Raw genomic sequence first — 23,025 nt, forward strand, 5'->3', positions numbered from 1 at the left:
AAGGAGACTGTGACAGAAAACACCATTAAAGGAGTTTTCTGTCTTTAACATAGTCTGATCATAGATTAAGGCATAGGAGCACTTCATAAGCTTCCATGTGAGCCTCTTGCGATTACCCTTGTTTTGCTTCAGGAAGCAGTATTATTTATTGGCTCCTTCTGATGTCTCCTTCCCCGAGTATGTAGAAATATATTGTCAGACATACAAATTGCATATCTACTCTTAGTAAGCTCAAATAAAGAACCTAGTACAGCGCTTCCAGTTACATTCAGAGATGTATAGAGCCAGATGGAGTATTATTTCCATTCTAGAACAACAAAAACTTAGACAAACTATAAACTAATGATTTTTCTTGCACCCAGCAGAGCAAAAGTGGCAGGGCAGAAAACATCTGAAATTTGGAGAGACAGGTACCTGTGAGAAGAAATAAGATCCATGCATTTGCTTGCTTATCCCAGACAGAATGCCATATAATGTGGTAGGAAGATTAAAGTCGAAATTTTTAATCAGTTATTGAAGGCTGAGTTTAGGCTATTGTAGGAGCATGCAAACATAAGGAGAAGAAAGTTTGAGTAGCTATGTTAATTTCAGATAAGCAGACTTTAGAACAAGAAAGATTATCATGGATATATTAGGATAAAGGGGTCCATTCTCAAAGAAGACAAAACAATCTTAAGTGTATGTATACCTAAAAAGACAGCTTTATTCATTTTTTTAAAAATTTTTTTTTCAACGTTTTTTATTTATTTTTGGGACAGAGAGAGACAGAGCATGAACGGGGGAGGGGCAGAGAGAGAGGGAGACACAGAATCGGAAACAGGCTCCAGGCTCCGAGCCATCAGCCCAGAGCCTGACGCGGGGCTCGAACTCACGGACCGCGAGATCGTGACCTGGCTGAAGTCGGACGCTTAACCGACTGCGCCACCCAGGCGCCCCTATTCATTTTTTTTAAATATGAAATTTATTTGTCAAATTGGTTTCCATACAACACCCAGTGCTCATTCCAACAGGTGAAAATTGATCAATCCTAAAGGAAAATTAGACAAATTCACAGTTATATGTGGAAATGTCAAAATATCTTGTTCAGTGATTGATAGAATAAGTGGCAGAAAATCAGTAAGAGCAGAGATAAACTGAACTATAGGTAAGAAAATAATAATCAACTTTATATAGAATCATTAAATATACTTGATTTTATTGTTTAATGCTATAAATATCTCCTGACAATTTTTATCTGTATCTAATAGATTCTGATATATCAGCTTATCATTATTTTTTCTTTCATAAATAAGTTTGCAACTCCTGTCTGTGTATCCTCTGTCAAACAAATAATTTTTACTGTGTGTGTGTGTGTGTGTGTGTGTGTGTGTGTATGTGTGTGTTTTAAATTAGTAGGAAAGAGAATTTTTGCTTATTCATGTTTTGAAATTTATATGTTTAAAGTGTATTCAGCTTGACTTCTGGCATAAAATATGTTCATTTTGGGGGGTAAATGTTCCATGTGTACTTGAAAAGAAGATATACATTTTCTCTTATTAAGGTTAAGATTTGCTTTACTGATTATGTTGTTTAGATATTCTATGTCATTACTAATGTTTTGTTGAATTCATCACACTTGAATTGAGCAAAGTATACTAACATTTCCTATTATTGCGTTTCTTCTGTCTGTTTATCCTGGAAATTCATGTAGTTTCTGTCTTATAAAAGTTGTTACTGGATGCATAAATATCCATAATTATATCTTTGTTATGAAATATAGCTTTTAGCACCAGGAAGTTTCCTTTTTGCCCTTTTTTTAATGCTCTGTTACTTCATCAGATGTTAAAATTTCCACCTTTACTTCCTTTATATTTTATGCTGGTATATGTTTGTTCATCCTGTTATTTTAATAATTTTGAACTTCTTTGTTGTAGGTGTGTCTCTTGGATAGCTTTGGAATTTGCTTTGTTGACAAATCTGAACATTTTACTTTTGATAGATATGTGTTGCCAATTTAGGTTTGTTGACAAGATTAATGCATTTGGCTTCAGTTCTGCAATATCGTATTTTGTTATATTTATATGATGAATATAAATATATTTATATGATGATTTTTATATATTTATATATATTTATATGTTGATATAAATATAGATATATTTTTATGTAATTTCATATATTTGTTGTTACTCTCTTAAAAAAATTTTTTTAATAGTTATTTATTTTTGAGAAAGAGAGAGACAGAGCATGAGCAGGAGAGGGGCAGATAGAGAGGGGACACAGAATCCAAAGCAGGCTCCAGGCTCTGAGCTGTCAGCACAAACCCCGACGCGGGGTTCGACTCGGGGTTTGAGCTGAAGTCAGATGCTTACCTGACTGAGCCACCCAGTTGCCCCTCTTTTTGTTTTATTATATCGTGTTTAGAAAAGTTTGTTTTCCTGTCCTAATATCAACCAGTATATTAATTCTTTTATATGATACTTTCAGTGCCAATCCTCTTGAAGACCACTAATGTATTCCCCACGTGTAGAAGAAAAATGAGCTAGTACTATGTTATACCCTACTTCTCAGGCAGTCTAATCTCAAGCAATATGTGGAAATCAGTGAGCTTGTTCTACTTTTCATGCACACTCCCAATTTTTACACCATTGTTGTAGTTATACAACTTCTACATTATCAGGGATTATAGTTATCATATACCATTCTATTTCCCTCAAAGTCATCATCTAGTCTTTGTTCTACGGGTAAATGTAAATTCTATGGCCATACCCAGTCTTCTGTGCTAATGTATTTCTGATCATTTGGATTTTTGAAGGCTATTCTCAAGTAGATTATTGAGGAAGCTCGTATGGAAACAATATTTCCTTTGTTATTTCATATTCCTCACAGTTTGTCAGTTCATACAAGAAGGTCAGTTTGACTGGATAAAGAAATTCTTCACTGACAACTTTTTTTCTTGAAATCTTACATGTGTTAATCCATTGTATTCTAGTATAAAACATGATCTAGTATAAAACTGATCTGGGAAGATCTGGAGTCAATCTATTTTTTTTTTTTCATTATAAGTAACTTGATGTTGGTGACTGGACTCTCAAGATTTTCAGTTAATCATTTTAATAAAATATATTGCTGTCTGATATATTTCACTTAGCATAATGCCCTCAAGGTCCATCCATGTTGTTGAAAATGGCAGGACTACCTTATTTTTTATATATGAATAATATTGCATTATATAATAGTCTATTCTATATATAGAGAGAGAATATTTATATTTTTCTTTATACTTTTTTAAAATTTTCTTTATTCATCCATTCACTGATGGACGCTTAGGTTGCTTCCATGTCTTGGCTATTGTAAATAATGCTGCAGTGAACATGGAGGTACGTATTTTTTTGAGTTAGTGTTTTCATTCTCTTCAAAAAAACACCCAGAAGTAGAATTGCTGGATCATGAAGTTGTACTATTTTTAATTTTTTGAGGAATCTCTATACTGTTTTCCATAGTGGCTACCCTAATTTACAATCCCACCAATAGTGCACAAGGGCTCTCTTTTCTCCTTAGCCTTGGCAACAATTGCTGTTTCTTGTCTTTTTGGTAATAGCCATTTTAATGATGTGAGATGATATCTCATTGTGACTTTGATTTGCATTTTCCTGATGATGGTGATGTTGAGCATCATCTCACGTGCTTGTTGGCCATCTGTGTCTTCTTTGGGAAAATGTCTGTTCAGAGATCTGCATAAATCCTTTGCCTACTTTGTAATCTATGCTGTCCTTTATACGTTCTGTCCTACTGAATAGTTGGATGGTCTTCAACACCTCAAATCAGTAAGTCTCCCAGTCTCTGAAATGAGGCTTTGTGTGAATTTTAGGCACACCTTCAATGCCCAGCCAGGCATCTGACAACTCTGCCTTAGCTTTCACTGCCTGATTTCACAGAGGCTCAAGGTCAGTCTGAAGTGAGATCTTAAAGATTTGTCATATATTTTTTCAGAGTGCATGTAGGCCTGGTCATGGACACATTCCCACACATGCATGTGGCCTTGAAGAGTCCCAGGAGTATACCAAAGCCTTTCAAACTTCCTATGACCATCTCATTCCTTACCTTCTCTTTTTAAAATATTTTGATTAGTCTATTGTTTTCCCAAACTGTTTTCTACTGTCTTAGGTATCCACAATATAGATAGTCATCTGTAATATACTTTTGATAACACCCCCACAGGGAAAAGCTTTTGGGCAGAGAGAGGGAGAAGAAGGCTTTTCACATTAGGCAAGCTCTGAGTCAGGTCAAATAGGGATAGTTTTGCAAATAAGGGTCTTCCAGTGAACCATCAGACAGGAAAAATAACGACTGTTCTTTGAGGATAAGGTTTTAAAAAACCTTTAGCCTCCTTCCAGGTTCTCCCAGGCTGCTGTTTTTCATATGAATGTGGGTTGTTTTTCAAGACTACTATGAAGCTGGAGAATGGGGGATTGGACTTGTGCAAGTTGAGTTTCCAGAGTTCTGAAAAAGTTGATTCTGACAAAATTTCTTTTTGCCAGGTTTTTCATTTCTTTTCTGGAGGAAAGAATTTTCAGAAGTCCCTGTTCTGTCATTTTTACTGACATCCAGAGCCACTGGCCTTTAAGGCACCATGTGGACTTGCCCACTGAGCTTACTGGTAGCAATCTCGGTAAATCGACACCTAAGAGGTTTTCCGATAATTATTTGCTCTGTTTTAGATTCCAGGAACTTCCCACATATATAGGATGGGTTTGGGAAGAGATGCCCTAATGTTGGTTAAGATTGAATTGAGTCAAAGAAAATACTGACTGAGTCAAAGTCAGATTTAACTGAGTCAAAGAAAATAAAGTTACAACATTTCTTATATATTTGATATTTGAGATGGCAATTAATATGTTATACTAGCCCCCAGCTGGTTCCTTATGTCTTGTGTGTCTTCCTCTCCAAATCTATTTCACATTTAATGACTGGTTAATCTTCTAAAAACCCCTAATGTCATCATAACATTTCCCTTTATTTTCCCATTAAATACAGCAATAGTTTTCTTCTGAGAGCTAGAGAGGGTTTCAAGAACACCCCCCACTAACGCACACACACCCCATGCCACGCAGAGTGCTTTCATCAGTTTTATATACTGTTTCAACATATGATGGCTGACTGCTAAAAAAAATAAGTTAAAAATGATTACTTTGCTGCATTTTTTCTCTCAAATAAGAATGAACTGGTGAATTTCATACAAAGCCAAATTCCCTAGCTTCGGCCTCAGAGATTCTTAAGGAGTAGATTTATGTGGGTTCCAACTATTTTTAATAAAGTAAGTTGGTAATTATGATGCAAGTGGTCTTCAGACATTCATTTGGAAAACCCAAAAATCAATTTACAAGAAGAATCAAAAGATTGGCATTCAAAATGCCTCCTGAATTGGTCAAGTCTACCTTTGCAACTGTGCAAGTGGCAGTTCTCCCGAGACTGTCTGTTGAATGTGTTTTGTTCAGGCTGTTCCTTGGCTGATTTTTTGCCTCCATCTGACATGCATTATCCTTTTTTTACGCTTGACTTCATCCTACCCTTCCTTAAGTTCAGCTCAAATTTCACCCTCTTCATTTTACTGACACTTAGCTAACCTAGCCTCCAGTGATCAGAAGGATGAATTGGGTTAAATGCTACTGTTTCCCTAAATAAGAGCAATGATTGCTTAGTTTCAAATTTTCTGATTTCATCACCTTATTGAAGGGTTTGATCATGACTGCTTTTCCTTCCCTTAAATAGCTGGGAACTTTAGTGTGGTCTGTCAGCAGAACTTGCCTGAGACTGTAGGTCATGGAGACAATCCCAATCCAAAGATGCGTGTAGGGGCAACGGGAGCTCAAAATCCAGGTGAACAGTTTCCCTCAGATGGCAACCTGATGGATTAGAGAGGCAAAATCCAAACAGAAAGAAACTGATAGAAATCAGGAGTTCTGGAGAGTAAGTTCTCAGCAAAAGAAAAAGCCATGCCTGCATCTGAACTATAAGTCCCATTTTTGCAGAGGCTGTAAGGACTGGGCACAGGTGGAGGCACCATTAGAGGCACAGCAACAGAGAGAATTATAAATGATAAGTTACACTTCTTTGTTCTTATTAAAAAGGATAAGAAAGCCAGAAGACCACCTCTGAAGGACGACAAGTTGCTATTTTAAGCTCACTCCTACAGAGACTATCTTCATCTGAGTTTTGGTTCTTTACTCTCTTCCTTCAGTCTAATCTTCTGAATTCCTCAAGTATTAGAAGATAGCCAGAAAAACATAAGGAGCAATCTTATGCTCTGTTGATGTCTACAATTAGGTCAAAATAAACATACGTGTCTTCCATTTAAATATAAATTACTGACAACATAGAGTTGTGTGACCATAGAGTGTGACCAATTGTACTAATTCAACATTATAAGATATAAATTATTTTTTGTAATTAATATACAGAACATCTTCATGTGATCAAAAAAGCTTATTTATTTTCTTCCTCCTACAAAACTGCTTTTTGGTATAATTTAAAATTATCTAGACATACAAAGATAAAACATTATAAAACCCGACTAGCTAACAAAAACATTAGTATTTTTTTTCTTAAATCACTTGATTCTATTTGATGATGCTTTTTATATAGTTTACATAGATCAGTATATATATGTATATATTTACATATGTGTATACATAAATATATGTGTATTTATTTGAAAGTATAAGCATAGTGAGACAACATAGAAATGTTACCATGGATTACTTTTCTCTTGTACTCTCAATTTCAACCTTGGGTTTTAATCACATTCTTTCTTAATATCAAATGAATGTTGGGTGCTGTTTATCTTTTCTTTCTTAATGTCATTAACATATTAGATAATTACAAAAAATAGTATGTATTATATATAGATAAATACATTCAATAAATAAGAGACAGGTATATAGTGAATGAAGAATTTTTATGGTAATTAAAGGCCATTAAATACAAATAACAATGGATAGGAAAATCTTAGCACAGGTATGTTTAATATGTAATTAAAATCCAGTATTATACAGGCACATACACACAACACCTCAGAATGTTAACTCCTCAGACGTTCAGAGACTATGTTTTGGGTTGAGATTGACAAAAAGGTTGTTTGGTTTTTCATTTCTTTTCATTTATTTATGTATTTGCTGAGAACACACTAGGTGCTAAGTAAACATTATAAGCAAAGTCCCTATCTTCATGGAACTGTGTTTCTGCTGGGGGGAAACATGGAAACAAGTAGACAATGTTAAAAATGATAATATTTCAAATGGTTTTCAGGGTTATGAAGAAAATAAAGGTGGGTAGTGGAATATATAGGGAAAAAATGACTGAAGTATGCAGTATTTTAAGGATAGTGTTAGGAAAACTATTCGAGAGGTATCTCCTCCATACTCCACAATACGCCAAGCCGTTAGACATGTGAGAATAGGAGGGAACCTACTCTAAGCAGAGTGGACCCCAAATGTAAACAGCTAGGGGCACAAACAAGTTTGGGCATTTGAGAAGAAGAAAACTAAATAGCTGGGTTCTAGTGAAGCAGGCTGTAAGAAATGATGTAAAAAAATAGGCAGAGTCTGGATAATCTAGAGCTCTGTGAGTTCTGGTAATATTTGACTCTAAGTCACGAGAAGCAGCAGGAAGGTTTTAAGCAAGAGAGTAAAATAATCTGATGATAAACCACGTGAGCTAGAGTGCAGGCAGTAAACCATCTGGTTTGGCTTTAGTAGGTGTATCAGATCATCCGTCCTAAATTCTCTTCCTCTTTATCTTGTTTTAACTGTATCCAGAGCCAAACAGAGGACTGTGGACAGGCTAACCTCTTTTGAAGAACATAATGGTTTAAAGGAATCTGTTTCTTTTGGAGACTATTGAGGACCATAAAATGTTTGAATATTGGTAGATTGCCCATGAAAGCATGATTGCCAAAGGATTTTAAAATGCATATCAGGAACAAAATGTTCCTTCATCCAAGGAATGGAGAAGAGAAAAAGTGCAATCTGTCTCTTCTATTGGAGCCTCCTATGTTCTCTTTATTTATGTATTTATTAGTTATTCTTAAGTAGGCTCCACACCCAACGTCAGGCTTGAACTCATGACCCTGAGATCAAGAGTCACATGCTCTATGGACACAATCATCTAGGCATCCTTTTTTTTTTTCCAGTTAGTATATCGTTTAATCAGTAGAATTCATATCATGGTTGAAAGATGCATTTAGTTTTAGTCATGTATTTCATAATAAAAGCCAAACTGATGAGAGAAACTGCAAGTAAATTATAGTTCTCTCTTTTTCAATTTTCCTCTTTTTCAATGATCTTCCTTTTTTTTGTGAGAAAATGGATTTTGTTTGTTCTTTTGGACTACTAATAGAAATTGAGTTTCTCAATTTCATTTAAATTGTGTACATATATCCATTTTATCCAAGTGCTTTAGTTTTTTTTTTTCAATGATCTTTTGATAGAAGGTAAGTTCTCTTCTTTCCTTAGAGATTCAAAAGCAAGTAGTAAGGCAGACAATTTCACTTTACTTTGGAAGGAATAAAATTTAGATTAAAGTGTTATTTATTACTGTCATGTTACTATGCCCTAGAGCCAAAAATATCAATAAAGATGATTATGTATGCACTTCTGCATATTTGCAAATAATTAGATAGTGTTTTTAGAATATCAAATCAGTTAAATACCATTAGAAATAATCAAAATGTTTGTGGAATTCCTTAAGTATAAAGCATTTGGCTTTTTAAAAATATATTTGATCTGATTGCCTAGAAAATTTGAACAAACATTATCTCTGGCCATCTCCTTAGTATTTTTGGAAAAATTATACTCATATATTTAAATTTTTTGATTAATTACTTTATTATTTTTTGAAAATTAGACATGCTTGTGATAATCATTTAAGAAATATGTAAAAATATGATTTTAAAAAAGTCAGTCCATTTCTAATTAGCTAGAAACAAAAATGGAATATACAGAATTTTATACAGAATCTCTATTTCCTCTCTCTGTGTTTCTCCCTTTCTCTCTCTCTCTCTCTCTCTCTATACATCTCTCTCTCTCTCTCTCTCTATATATATATATATATATATACATATATATTCTTTCATATATATTCTCTCTATATATACATATGTATAATAAGTATATATTATATACATAGTGTATGTATGTATATATTATATATATAATATAGATTATAGATTACATATAAATAGTACAAGAAATAATAAGCCATATAAAATATAATGTATATTTTAATGAAAATAAAACCACAAGATACATTCTGTTTTAATTTAAAAAATACTGAAATTTTGTTGAATTTAGCCAAAGAAGTTAGTAAAGGAATTGTTAAATTTCAAATAAATTTTTATTCCAACAATCCTTCTAGGATTAATAAATCCTAGAAGATCCTTCTAAGACTAATTGAAAAGATTGTGAACAACTTCAAAGTTGGTGACTTTTTAAGCTACATATTTCAACAATAGACAGAATCAGTTGACTATCATGCCAAAAAGAATAGGAAATACCCCCATTTAAGTTTTCCCAATTTATCCTCCCTACAACTCCAATTCTCTCTGACTTTGATATATTTTACTTTTATATTCTCTTGTGTAGCCATAATTTCCACAATTTTTTGTACTAATCTGAAATACACCATGAATGCATTTTGCTATGGTTTCTCCATTTCAGAGTTCCTTATTAGATTTATCCTTTATTTTGGTTTTCATTTATTGCCAGTTTAATTTGCCAGTTTGTTTTCTTTCATGTTCCAAAGAAGTACTCACAAGTGTTGCTTTTCCTGAGTTCTTGAATGCATCTGAATATTCTCTTGTTTCTAAGTTGTAGGAAACTTAGTTGAATTTAACAGCTGCTTGACATTTGCTTCCATGCATACATTTATTCAGCATTATTAATTGAGCTTCTAGTATGTGCCAGGCACTGAGGGTGCAGAGTGAACAACAGAGCCAACGCTCATGCTCTTGTGAAGCCTACAGTCTACTGTGGACAGAAAGACAGGCAAATATATGAATTTAATATCGTGGTATGTGTTTGGAGGGAGAAAAAGTAGGGTAATGTGATAAGGTAACTGTGAAACATTTTAAGTATGATGATTAGGCAGTGTCTCCTTGGAGATGCCGTTTGGATTGAGAAAGTAGGGTGAAGAAGAACCTGCCATGTGGAATCAGTTGGAAGGCAAGTGTACAGAACCTATGGCAGAAAGGAAGGAAGGAAGGAAGGAAGGAAGGCAGGCTTTCTGAAGATTTGGAAGAGCAGGAGAGGGCTTTTTTTTTTTTTCGGTAGTGAATGGGGGTGGAAGCAGTTGATAGGGGATAATTCAGAAAGATGGGAATGAAAGACTAATAGGACAACATAAAAGGTTGGGAATTTTCTAACCGAAATGGGAAGACTACTCTCTACTCTAAATATTGTCCCTTTTGTCTATGCTTCATCATGACAAACTTCTTAAAAGGGCTGTCCCCAGTTTCTCACCTGGTATTATTTTCCTCATCTGTTCCTTTCAAGCTTCTGATGTGACTGCTCTAAGACCTCGATGACCAAGTTATTACTTATATGTGGAATCTAAAAAAGAAACAGAGAGTGGTGGTAAGCACTGAGATGGGAAAACACTGGTCAAAGCGTACAAATGCAGTTGGAAGCGAAAAAGTTCTGGGGATATAAAGAACAGCATTGTGGCCATAGTTAACAGTACTACATTATATACTTGAAGTTCTAAGAGAATAGATCTTAAATGTTCTTACAGAAAAAACAAAAAGAGATGTTTGCTATGTGGCAAATGGGAACGTTAGCTAATGCTATGCTGGTAGTCATATTCCAATATATGTATCAAGTCAAAACGAACACCTTAAACCTACCTCTGTCAGCCTTCCCAGAACTGAAAAGAGTCAAGGCCTCACTCTGCATTAGACTTTGGCTTAAAAGAATGTTGTGGCTGGTTTGATCTTCTATCCAGACCACTAAAACTATCTCCATATCAACAATCAGGCTGATTCATTTTCTTATCATTTGTGTGTTCACTGGAGAAGCACTTTTGATTTCTTTCAAGAACTTTTCCTTTGCAGTTGTAACTTTGCTAACTGTTTGGCCCAAGCAGCCAAGTTTTTGACCTATCTCAGGTTTCAATATGCCTTTTTCACTAAGCTTAATCAAGTTTAGCTTAAAAAAAAATAGATCTTTCCAGCTTAATGATATTTGTTATTTTTTAAGTTTATTTATTTACTTTGAAAGAGAGAGAGCGAGCTGGGGAGGGCCAGAGAGAGAGGGAGAGAGATAGGGAATCTCAAGCAGGCTCCACATTGCCATTGTAGAGCCTGATGCTGGGTTCAAACTCACAAACCGCAAGATCATGACCTGAGCTGAAATCAGACAGGCACCCAATCATGTCTAACTTTTGATTTAAAGTAAGAAATATGTGACTATTCCTTCCACTTGAACAGTTAGAGGCCGTTGATGGTTATTAATTTGCCTAATTTCAACATTTCTGTGTCTGCAGGAATAGGCAGGCTGAAAGAGGAAAGAGACGGAGACAGCCAGTCAGTGGAGCAGTCAGAACACACACACCATTCATTAAGGTTGCCCTCTTATAGGGCACAGTTTGTGGCACCCCCAAACAGTTACAGTATTAACATTAATATCACTGATTACGGATCACCATAACAAATATAATAATGAAAAAGTTTGAAATATTATGAGAAGTACCAAAATGTGACCCAGAGACATCAAGTGAGCAAATGCTGTTGGAAAAATGGCACTCATAGACTTCATAGATTCAAGGTTGCCACAAACCTTCCAGCTGTAAAAAACACATCTGTGAAGTGCAGTAAAGAATGGTAAAACAAGAATGCCTGTAAATGGCTTTATAAGTAAGGGTTTATCTCTGGGCTCTCTAGTCTGCTCCAATGGTCATTGTGTTTGTTTTGTGCCAGAACCAGACTGCTTTGATTGCTATTGTTTTGTAGTATAGTTTGAAATCAGGAAGCATGATACCTTCAGCTTTGTTCTTTTTTCTCAAGATTGCTTTGGCTATTTGGAGTCTGTTGTGGTTCCATACAATTTTGGGATTATTTGTTGTAGTTCCGTGAAAAATGCCATTGGTGTTTTGATAGGAACTGCATTAGATGCGTAAGTTGCTTTGGGTAGCACATCCAATTTACTTTAAATTATTTTATGAACCCAGCAAGGACTTTTATTTCATCCATACCCTCTGTTACAATGCATCCAAATCGATAGCATGTGGGACTAGATACATTTTTTTTATAACAAAAAAACTTCTGCTTGAGTTTGGGGGTGTTTGTTCTCTGAAGCTAATACAGAGAACGACAAACCCTCCCACCTGCTTTTTAATCTGTTGTACAACATTTGTTTACTTGTAAACAGAAGCTCTAGTGTTCTTGGCATGTGAAAAACATGTTTCTCAGAAATCATAAACGAAGTACCAAGCAGCCCCATCATGTTCTGAACCATCTGCTCAGAAAAAACATAGAGGATAAGGGAACAGCAAATAGGAACTCAGCCTAGACTCAGAACAAGAGTATGAGTAAGAGCAAGATCAACTGTAGAAAGACACAGATACCATCCATCTATTGCTTAACAAAATTAAGATTATAGTGGATCCTCAACATATGTCTATTGAATGGATAAGAATTTGAAAGTCAAGGACAGAACTCAGGCATGGGTGGTGGAAGAGAGGTCAGTGATAACCTGGGAGAAAGCAATTTTACTTACCGCACCACAAATTCACAGAGGTCAAAAACAATATAATTTATTTTTACATCCATCATACCTTCCTCATAGCAGTTATCATCAATGTGTGGAATAAATGATCTATGGTGGCCTCAGTATAAGTAGATACAGAAAAATAGTACAGCCAAAATCAGATTAAAGTGGATTTATAAATAAAGTGAGAACATGGATATAATTTCAACACATGAGGACCTAAGAAGAAATGGAGAGTGAGGACACCAGAGACAGAGGAAGAGACGAAGACATATAAATGAAGAGGGGTTCCTGTGTATGTGAGTATGAGTGTTTATATGAGTTCATGGACAGAGTCAGGATACAAGGAAGATTTATGAAAACATATATGGGATGGGGTAACTTAAAGAGTAAGGACTACAAATTTCACAAAATTATATCTTCTGTGGTTTTTTTCAAATTAGAAAAAAGAGAATGATAACAAAAGCAAACAAAAAAGCTTGAATTGTATTCTACAATACTATATGCACATATATTTAAAATGCATAGCTTTGAATTTAATTGACTATTTGATATTGTTCAGATAGATAATTTTTTTTTTTTTTTAAAAAAAAACTTTAGTATTTACTTATTTTTGAGAGAGACATAGACAGAGTGCAAGCAGGGGACGGACAGAGAGAGACACAGAATCTGAAGCAGGCTGCAGGCTCTGAGCTGTCAACCCGAGGCCCAATGCAGGGCTTGAACCCACTAACCATGAGATCATGACCTGAACCCAAGTTGGACGCTTAACCTACTGAGCCACCTAGGCACACCCAAACAGATAATTGTGTAATAAGAAAAAAGAGTAAGTGAGAGATTGTATCTAGAGAAAGATACTTATTTGCAATAAATTACACTAACCGATAATCCAGTCTTTCTGAGCTTTCCAATCAAACTCCTTGGAATCTTGGACAACTATTTCAGTCTGGTTAACAGAATACATTCTATATAGGCATGTCTTTATCAGTGTCATTAAACTCAAGTATATTCAGTTGAGTTTTCTAATTTTCTATCTTTATTAATGAGCAAAGGATAGAGTAGCTAGATCAGGCACTTTTCTCTAATGGATTTTTTAAAGGAGAGAGGTACGTACATTTTTAAAGGAGGGAAGTATGGAGATCTCAGTGTCAATCGGGGCTAGTTCAGTACTTAAGATTTCCTCATTTTGTTGGGACATCTGGGTGGTTCAGTCGGTTAAGCGTCCGACTTCAACTCAGGTCATGATCTCACAGTTCGTGAGTTTGAGTCCTGCATCCAGCTCTGTGCTGACAGCTCAAGAGCCTGGAGCCTTCTTCTGATTCTGTGTCTCCCTCTTTTTCTGTCCTCCCCCTGCTCGCACTCTGTCACTCTCCCTCTCTCAAAAATAAATAAATGTTAAAATTTTTTTAATAAAAAGATAAAAAGAATTCTTCATTTTGTCTTACCTGAAGTATTCACTGAACCTTCATTACTTCTTGAGGAATGCCTACTGTGTCCCTTTATTCGCTTCTCTAAAGGAGGTCAAAATGCTATCAGGGCAGACATGACTCCTAGGAGATCAAATTTACCAACACTAAGGACTCATGGCTGAGGTCCACGATTTAAGATAACTCCAGGTAAGTGTCCCGCTTAGAGTGTGCTGTCCATTCTGCTCAGCTGACTTTTCTAACTAACCACTCTCATTTTCATAAACCAGTTATTTTTCCGCATTTCCTTCTCAAATCTCTGACAAGTCCGATATTTGTTTAATCTCATCTCCCCGAGACATGAATCCATAATAACTGCAAAGATTTCGGATTCCCCTCTTTGTAGGTAGTCTTGTCTGTCCAGAAGACGTCCACCGTATCCCAACACAAGAAAGTAGCCCACCATGTTTTATCTCTTCTGCAACCCACACTACTACTACTCTGCTGGTAGTAGCCAATACCCCTACTACTACTACCATTTACCACTACGACCACCACTGCTATCTACTATTATGCCTGCCTCCTGCTACTGCTGCCACTCCGCCGCCACTGATGATACTAATTTACCGAATCTCTATTGTCAGCCAAGCATGGTGCTCACCACTTTGCTCATGGCAACGCCATGAGACAGACATTGTGTTCATTCGTATTTTATAGATGATGTTATCAAAGCTAAGTTGAAGTTATATAATATTCTAGTAAATGTCAGATTCTGTTTTCAAACCCAGGTTCCTCAGCTCCAAAGGCTGAGTTGTTTCTATTCCGTCAAGAACAGACTGACTAGATCTACCCAAGAAGTTGCCAAGAAACCAAGATCCCTTAATTCAGACTCTGGAAAAAACATAAGTGTACATGCTGGGATTGACTTGGCTAGCTGAAAGGTGAGAAGAAGTGACTTTCTTAGTACAGGACATTCTGTCCCTCCTAACACTCTACCTGTGGGTTATTTAGAATGAGAAGCTCCACATGGGGACTAGATTGTAGGAACATGCTGCTCTCTAAGCAGACATCAAGAGATTAAAAAGTTCACTGAGACTTACTCAGACTCATCAGAATCCATGAAGAATTATTTCCACTTCACAAAGATAAAGGCTCTACTGCAGTTCCAAAGGATATTATTTCATAAAGAGATTTCCCACTTTATGTCTGGTTTACTTAATTACACCAACATTGTAAGTGTGTGAAGTTCACTGCATTCATACATTATATATGAATCTGCAAAGCCCTGAATTATAAAAAATAATTTATGGTCTGAGAATCCTAGATATGGGAAGAAAGAGACAGGTTAGAACCTCATATTTTTAACCATAGTTAACACAGCCCTCTCTGATAAAGAAAAGGAAGGAAACAACAAAATTATAAAGTGGATTATGAAAGACCTGAAAAGATACTTCTTTCTGACTTAAAAATAAAATGAATCAAATGAAATGAGCACTTTTTATAGGCAAGTAATCTATATAGTAGATATTTACTATAGTTGGTAAATAATTTCTCATTTGCAAGCATATTTTAGGTCTCTGAGCAAATGGCTGTCTTTGACGTTTCTAGAACTGTTAGAAACATAAATTAGATTTTTAAAATTTATGTAAAATGTTAAGGCACAACACAAATAGGCAATAATCACAAGAAACAGAAATCACTTTTTAAAAGAAATCTCACTGTGGGTTCCTGGGTGTCTCAGTTAAACGTCTGACTCTTGATTTTGGCTCAGGTCATGATGTCACGGTTCATGGGTTTGAGCCACGCTGACAGTGCAGGGCCTGCTTGAGATTCTCTCTCCCTCTCTCTCTGCTGCGCCCCTGCTTGTGTTCATCTCTCTCTCTCTCTCTCTCTCTCTCTCTCAAAATAAATAATAATTAAACTTAAAAAAAAGACATCTCACTGAAGTTTGGCTTTTCAAAGCTTGATGAAAATCTTTATTTGTATCTTAGGGTTTATACCACTATGTAGGAAATGAACACTTAAAACCTAAGCAGGGGGGCGCCTGGGTGGCGCAGTCGGTTAAGCGTCCGACTTCAGCCAGGTCACGATCTCGCGGTCCGTGAGTTCGAGCCCCGCGTCAGGCTCTGGGCTGATGGCTCAGAGCCTGGAGCCTGTTTCCGATTCTGTGTCTCCCTCTCTCTCTGCCCCTCCCCCGTTCATGCTCTGTCTCTCTCTGTCCCAAAAATAAATAAAAAACGTTGAAAAAAAAAATTAAAAAAAAAAAAAAACCTAAGCAGGAAAAATGTTAAACACAAAAATGAATGCATGGATTAATGCACAATTTCCTGTATTCTCAATGGACCATGATAATTTCCAAGGTTATGTTCCAGAATATTCAAATGTGTTTACAAACACTGTTATTTCTTTTGGAGACAATTGTATCTTTATTGACAGTAAGGCCCCTATAACTTCCTCTTTCCTTTTCCTGTCCTTCCCCACTGCTTTTCAGCTTCTACTGTTGCTGCCATACGTGATTTTGTGGGAAACCCTTCAAACTTTTAGAGAATTTGAAGGTTTTTTTTTTGTTGTTTGTTTTTTTGTTTTGTTTTTATATTTTAGAGAGAGCAAGAGAGGGAGTAGGGCAGAGGGGGAAAGAGACAGAATCTCAAGCAGACTCCACACTCAGTGGGATCATGACATGAGCTAAAATCAAGAGTTGGACCTTCAACCAACTGAGCCACCCAGGCACCTGGAGAATTTGAAAGTTCTAAATGCTAGATAAAGAAAAGCTTTGAAAAGTGGCAACAATTTTAAGGAACTTATACTGGCAGTCTCCAGGTTACAACCAGCGGGCCTAAATGGTGCCAGCTTGCCATTTCATAAATGTGTTTTATCCTAGAGTCTGAATATATTCCTTAAGTTAATATAATTGCTTCAAATTCCACCAATTTATTTGAGTTATAAAAACAAATACCTTTGGGACATGTAGAATGTGTTAGAGAAATTAGAGAAATCAGATTGATTTTTTGCTCGGAATTAAAAGCAGATTGCACTCAGGGAATGGGAGTTTATACAGAAAGTAACTCTGGAGCACAAGTGGAGGTGTATTATTTAGGGTTTCTTTCAGCAAGGATCCATGGAGTACCAGAATGGACTGTACTTTGGCTCTGTAAAAAAAGAAGGTGAAAGGGCATCTATGAGACATTTGAAAAGGGTCTGTCCTGAGCTGAGGAAAGGAATGATGGAATCAGAAGTCCTATTGTCAAGATTTAAGAAGGAATAGGGATACAGGAACGTAGGGTGCCTATGATGCCCGAGGAATTTGCAAAGAAAATAAATTGCAAGGTAGTTGAAAAGGATAGTGAAGTTAAATTTTTCCTTTTCTTACTCCTAAATTACTTATTCCCCGCTCTTAGGAATTAAGTGTTGTTCTCACTGTATTTCAGCTGTTTTAGTGGTTAACAAAAATAGCCCTTTGTTGAGGAGACTGGGAACCTAACCATTGCTGTGTGTGTATTATAAATTCCAAACAACAAACCCTTTAGACTTCCCAACAGAAATGCCTTAGAAAGGCATATAAGATACTTCATCATCTACCTTTGTTTTAGGATAAACCTGCATTCTTTATCATTAATCAGATAAAATGTTTGTCGTTCTGGGAACATGTAAGGAAGTATACATTCGGGCATCTGCTCAAATCCTCCACTCCCCACCCTCACTCCCACCCGAACCCTCAATCCAGTTTGGGATGTATTTCCTAGACTAGGTGATTGGGAAACATCAACTCACTTTTTAAGTCAGCAACTCATTTTTCAGTTTTTTTATGACTACCCCAGGAAGAACTGGCTATTCTCTTCATCACACCCTTAGATATCCTGTTTGTCCTCTTGTAGTATATAAAATATTTCATTGCTCTTCCTTTTTGCATATCTTTCTTTCCCTATTAGAGGGTAAATCCATTAGAACCAAAAACTAGTATGTTTGTCTTTGCATCCTCAGGGCCTACCAAAGTAAATTCTCCTCCCAAAATGAATGAATGAAAGAATAAATTCACAATTCTATAGATCTATGAATAAATTCACAATTCTATAGATCTATGAATAAATTCATGAATGAATGAATCCATGAACGATGAATCTGTGAATGAATGAAGCAGCAAGCCTGCAATTCTCCTTTGGGATATAACATATTCATGAAGTGGAGCTGCCTACCTGCCAGGAATTATTCAGAACTATGGCTTTGGCTCCTTGTGCTGGTTTCTTTTCCTCATAGAACAAAATAATTTTCTTTTCTTTATTTAAAAAAAAATTAATGTTTACTTATTTTTGAAAGAGAGAGAGATTGAGAGAGCGTGACCAGGGAAGGGGCAGAGAGAGAGGGAGACAGAATCTGAAGCAAGCTCTGGGCTCTGAGCTGTCAGCACAGAGCCCGATACAGGGCTCTAACTCATGAACTGCGAGATCATGACCTGAGCCGAAGTCAGATGCCTAACTGACTGAGCCACCCAGGCGCCTCAGAACAAAATAATTTTAAATAATCAGATGTGAATATTATAGGCAATCTAAGGAGGGAAATTAAATCTTTTTATTTTTGAATTCTTGTGATGATTCAAGAAGTTCCAACTACATTATAAAACATTCATAACCTGATTTCTGCACTAGCAAATAATAAAGAAAGACCTTGTTCATTCTGGCTATGTGGCTACATGTATAGCAAGGAAACATAGAAAGGGAAATGATCCCAAGCCAGGAATAATGGTTAAGACATACATTAAGATGATGTACTTCCAGGGGCACCTGGGTGATGCAGTCACTTAAGCCTCTGAATCTTGCTCTAGGCTCAGGTCATGATCTCTTGAGTTCCTCAGTGTGAGCCCCAAATCTGGCTGTGCAGCGATGGCACAGTGAGCCTGCTTGGGATTCTGTCTGTCTCTCCTTCTCTCTTCCCCTCCCCCACTTGTGTGGTCTCTCTCTCTCTCTCTCTCTCTCTCTTTCTCTTTCAAAATAAATACATAAAATAAGAAAAAAAGATGATGTACTTCCAATAAAACAACTTAGGAACCTGCTAGAGATTTTGAAATAAAATAAAAATTAGAGCTCACTTCGGGATTGCTATAAACCACATCAAATTCTCTAGATGATTTGAAAGCTTCCAATGAAAAGTAACTCAGAATTTACACAGGGTACTCCTTTTCAGAACTGTTGTTTTTGCAGAATTAGAGGAGAAATTTGACCTTGACTGCATTCCTGAAGACCATGCCTAATCTAATTTATTCCCAGTGGAGCTGCACAAGGAAGAGTTGGTAGAGTCTGCTGGCCAGGTCTGCCACCGCAATACTTTCTTCAGGAAGATTTGCCATCTGGAAAATACATGATTCAGCTTCACTGGCACAAGTACTTCATATGTAGGAAATAGAAGAACAATGATATTAACTGAACAAGCTTCAAAATAAATACAACATATTTGTACAGGAATGCTAACCAGCTGCTGAAAAGTGAATAGGTCTAAATGGCTTTCATCTTGATGGTCTGGGCACTCCATTTCAGTTCGCTTTTATTTTAGAGTAGAAGTTACTTATTTACTCATTTTTTTCAATGTAGGGAATATAAAGAAAGAACAGGTAAATATACAATGTGAAAGAACATATTCAGAAGAAAGGAACCCAGAAATACTGTAATTCCAAAAATTGGAAAACTTATTTTTTTCCCTGAAGAATTTTACCCATGAGAATTTTGCCACAAGCGACTGAAAAACTGTGATAGTAAGCTCAGGCTCTCAGTGTTCGTGCCAGGACTGAAATGCTTGCCTTGCACGGCATCAGAACAGTAAGCATTAGTGCAATGTTAACATCCTGGAAGGTGGTTCACTTTCAGGTGTGGAACTAAAAGTTTTATCAGGTGACGCATGAGACCATTGGTTTCCATGTCCATTTTGCATAGGTTTTTAAGCCCCTCCCTAAGTTCGCCAACTATCAGGCATACATTCCCAGATACATAAATACTTTATCAGGCACAAGGACACATATACTAGCTAACATTCATCATCTTTATTACCATCATCACCATCATCATTAATTCAATGATAGTATATATTTATTGAACACTGTAAAAATTTCATCAATTCTAAGATGCATACTTTTTTCACATTTTAACATCTCTGATGTCAGAATGTGTTTTTCAATGTTGTCTTACAATTATCATCAGTCAGATGGTGCACATGACATACTTGTTCTATCTGACAATATGTTTAGAAATATTACAAAAGAACCAGCATGAAAATATATACAATGAGTGCCAGCAACTTGAACTAACCAGCATGGATAAAATGGTAAAATCTTCTAAGAAGTGTTGTATGACATTAAAAAGAATATTTTGTGAAAAGAATAAAACAAAACACAACATTGAATCTCTTCCTCTACATTGAATCTAGGTGATCTGGCATTTCCAATTTGCTCTCTGTGGGCCTTCTTGATCCATGTTTCAGCCAACCGACCAAACCGTTAAGAGTCTGTTCTAACTTTCTCTAGGGCAACACTAAGTGCAAAATCTCTGCTTAGTAAGCCCATATCAATAAATCTGGCCTCATACAACGTCATATTCCTTTATTGTTTAACCTGGCACTGACTTAAAGTCAGAATCCCGCAAATGGTAGCTTTGCCCTATTGGCTCTGTGGCTAAGCATATACACCTAATATCTGGACAACCTACAGTCTAGTCAGGTTGACACATAAAATTAACCACTACAATGATTATACAATAAATTCTAAGTGATTAAAAACACACTGTGTTATAATTTAGTGTGTGTCATTTAATTCATGGTTATCTTAGTTTCAATGATATGTGACAATCATTTGTTAGACATTGCCCTAGGTATTTCATATATGTCTTCTTATCTTGCCTTATGGATAGTCAGGACTATCTATAAGATCTATTTTAAAGATGAAGGAATTGAGGATCAGACTATTTAAGCATCTTTCCCAAGGTCTTATAGCTTAGCAGTGGTAAAGCTATGCCTCTAACCAAGGTCCATATAATACCACAGAAAGTTTCTCATCAGAAGTTTAGGGATGTCTACAATTTAGATATCTGCTAGCTAGTCAAAATTTATAAAATGTTAGAGCTGGACAGACCATCTACTATGGGTAAGTGTTCACTTTTCTAGGTAGTGGGGCTACTTGGGTGAAGACCTTATATCTGCTCTTACCAAGAAGATACTGTTAGGCAGATAAGATATAATATGGTAAGTGCTCTTATGACAAGGTAAATAATTCTGAATTTGGTTATGGGATCCATGGTAGATTCCACATTATACAGATTCCACATTCCACATTGTACATCAAGGAAAAATGAAAACAGGAGAGAAAACAGGTCAAAATAATTGACCTCAACCACTAACATGTTGCAGAGTCAGATGAAGGAAACACATCCAATTCTCAGCCAGAGTGAGAATACATTAAAATGGGAATACAAAGATAGTAGATTTCAACGACTTCTATCTTCTCCATAAAGTAAGAGGAAAGGCTGGGGTAGGTACAATGGAGATAAGAAGAAAAAGGAGTTCGAGATTTAAGGAGGGAGGGGATTGAACAAAAAGAAGTGTACCACAGAGACATAAAGATAAAATTACAAGCACCAGTGAGGACATGAGATGAAACTGAGATGAGAAATTCTTTTAACTAGAAAGGGCTCATCACTTTGGCTTCCATAATACTTTTCCAACAGTGTTTCTCACAGGTATTCAGAGAGCTTCTGAAAATGTAGATCTCTCTTCCTAGAGATTCAGACTTCATACATCTGTGGCAGGGTGCAGGAGTCTCAATTTTGGACAAGTTACTCCAGGTGGTGCTGATGCTAAACTTTATAAACACTGGTTAAATAGTAATTTACAATGATTTCATGATTCAACACACAAATAGCTCATTGGAACCAGATTTCTAGTACTGAGAACCAGTGCTTGCTTAGGCAGCACATATACTAAAATTGGAATGATTCAGAGAAGATTAGCATGGTCCCTGCGTGAAGATGACACACAAATATAGTATTGGGAACCAACTAATTTGGTTTTTTCAGATATGGATGGCATCCATAATCTACCCTAACTTATAAAACTATAACTATTAAAATAAACAATATAAATATTTACTAAATATTTTTATTGCAAACCATTCTGATACACAGACAATAATTCAAGAAAATAGATGCACAATGATGTTAACTGCTGTCAAAATGTCATGTAAATTACCCATCAGCTTTCCTTTCTCCCTTATCCCCCGTCCTATAAAATCTCTCAATCCAACTTCCAGCCTATACTCATCACACTTATGACTCTGTCTTAAAGCTCAAGTTTGGGCATTTGCTTCTGGTTCTTAAAACTTTATTCTGAGAAGTTGGATGAAATTACCCTTTTAGAAAGAAGTGTGTCCATGGTCAAATAAGTTAGAAATAATTGAGCCAGAATTTGAACACAAACCCTCCAAAAGCCTGAGTGAATTGGGTTAGTTCAACAGGATCTGGTTTAACACAATTATAAATCAACACCTTTTTTGTTTCTTTTGCTATAGTAGCCAGACAACTTAATTTAGCTCTGTCTCTAGAATTTATCTGAAGATCTAGGAATAGAGCCAGTAAAAATTTTGGACATAGAGGAATTCTGGGAGAGGCATTGTCAACCTTTTGCATCACTCTAACTATTCCCACCTTAAAAAGATTCATTACTGCTAATGGCCAGTGCACCATGGACCAAAAGTAACAGCAGCATCCCTGGACTCAAAGTGTCTCATACAGCTAAAGATAGTGAGGGGTACAAGTTCACCTGATAGCCTCAGTTATCTACTGTTGTGAAATAAATTATCCCAGAACTTCATGCCTTAAAACAAAATCAGTTTATGATCCTTCACA

The 23,025-nt window shown here is 36.1% G+C and overlaps 1 non-coding gene across 1 annotated transcript; it reads left to right on the plus strand.

Annotated features, from left to right (window-relative positions):
• The first annotated feature begins 22,077 nt into the window (after positions 1-22,077).
• Positions 22,078-22,185, plus strand: LOC125916980 (U6 spliceosomal RNA). Its single transcript, XR_007456072.1, has one exon. It is a non-coding gene; the product is annotated as a U6 spliceosomal RNA (small nuclear RNA).
• The last annotated feature ends 840 nt before the right edge of the window (positions 22,186-23,025 follow it).

Source organism: Panthera uncia, unplaced genomic scaffold (assembly GCF_023721935.1).
Source record: "Panthera uncia isolate 11264 unplaced genomic scaffold, Puncia_PCG_1.0 HiC_scaffold_1374, whole genome shotgun sequence".
NCBI classification, from domain to species: Eukaryota; Metazoa; Chordata; class Mammalia; order Carnivora; family Felidae; genus Panthera; species Panthera uncia.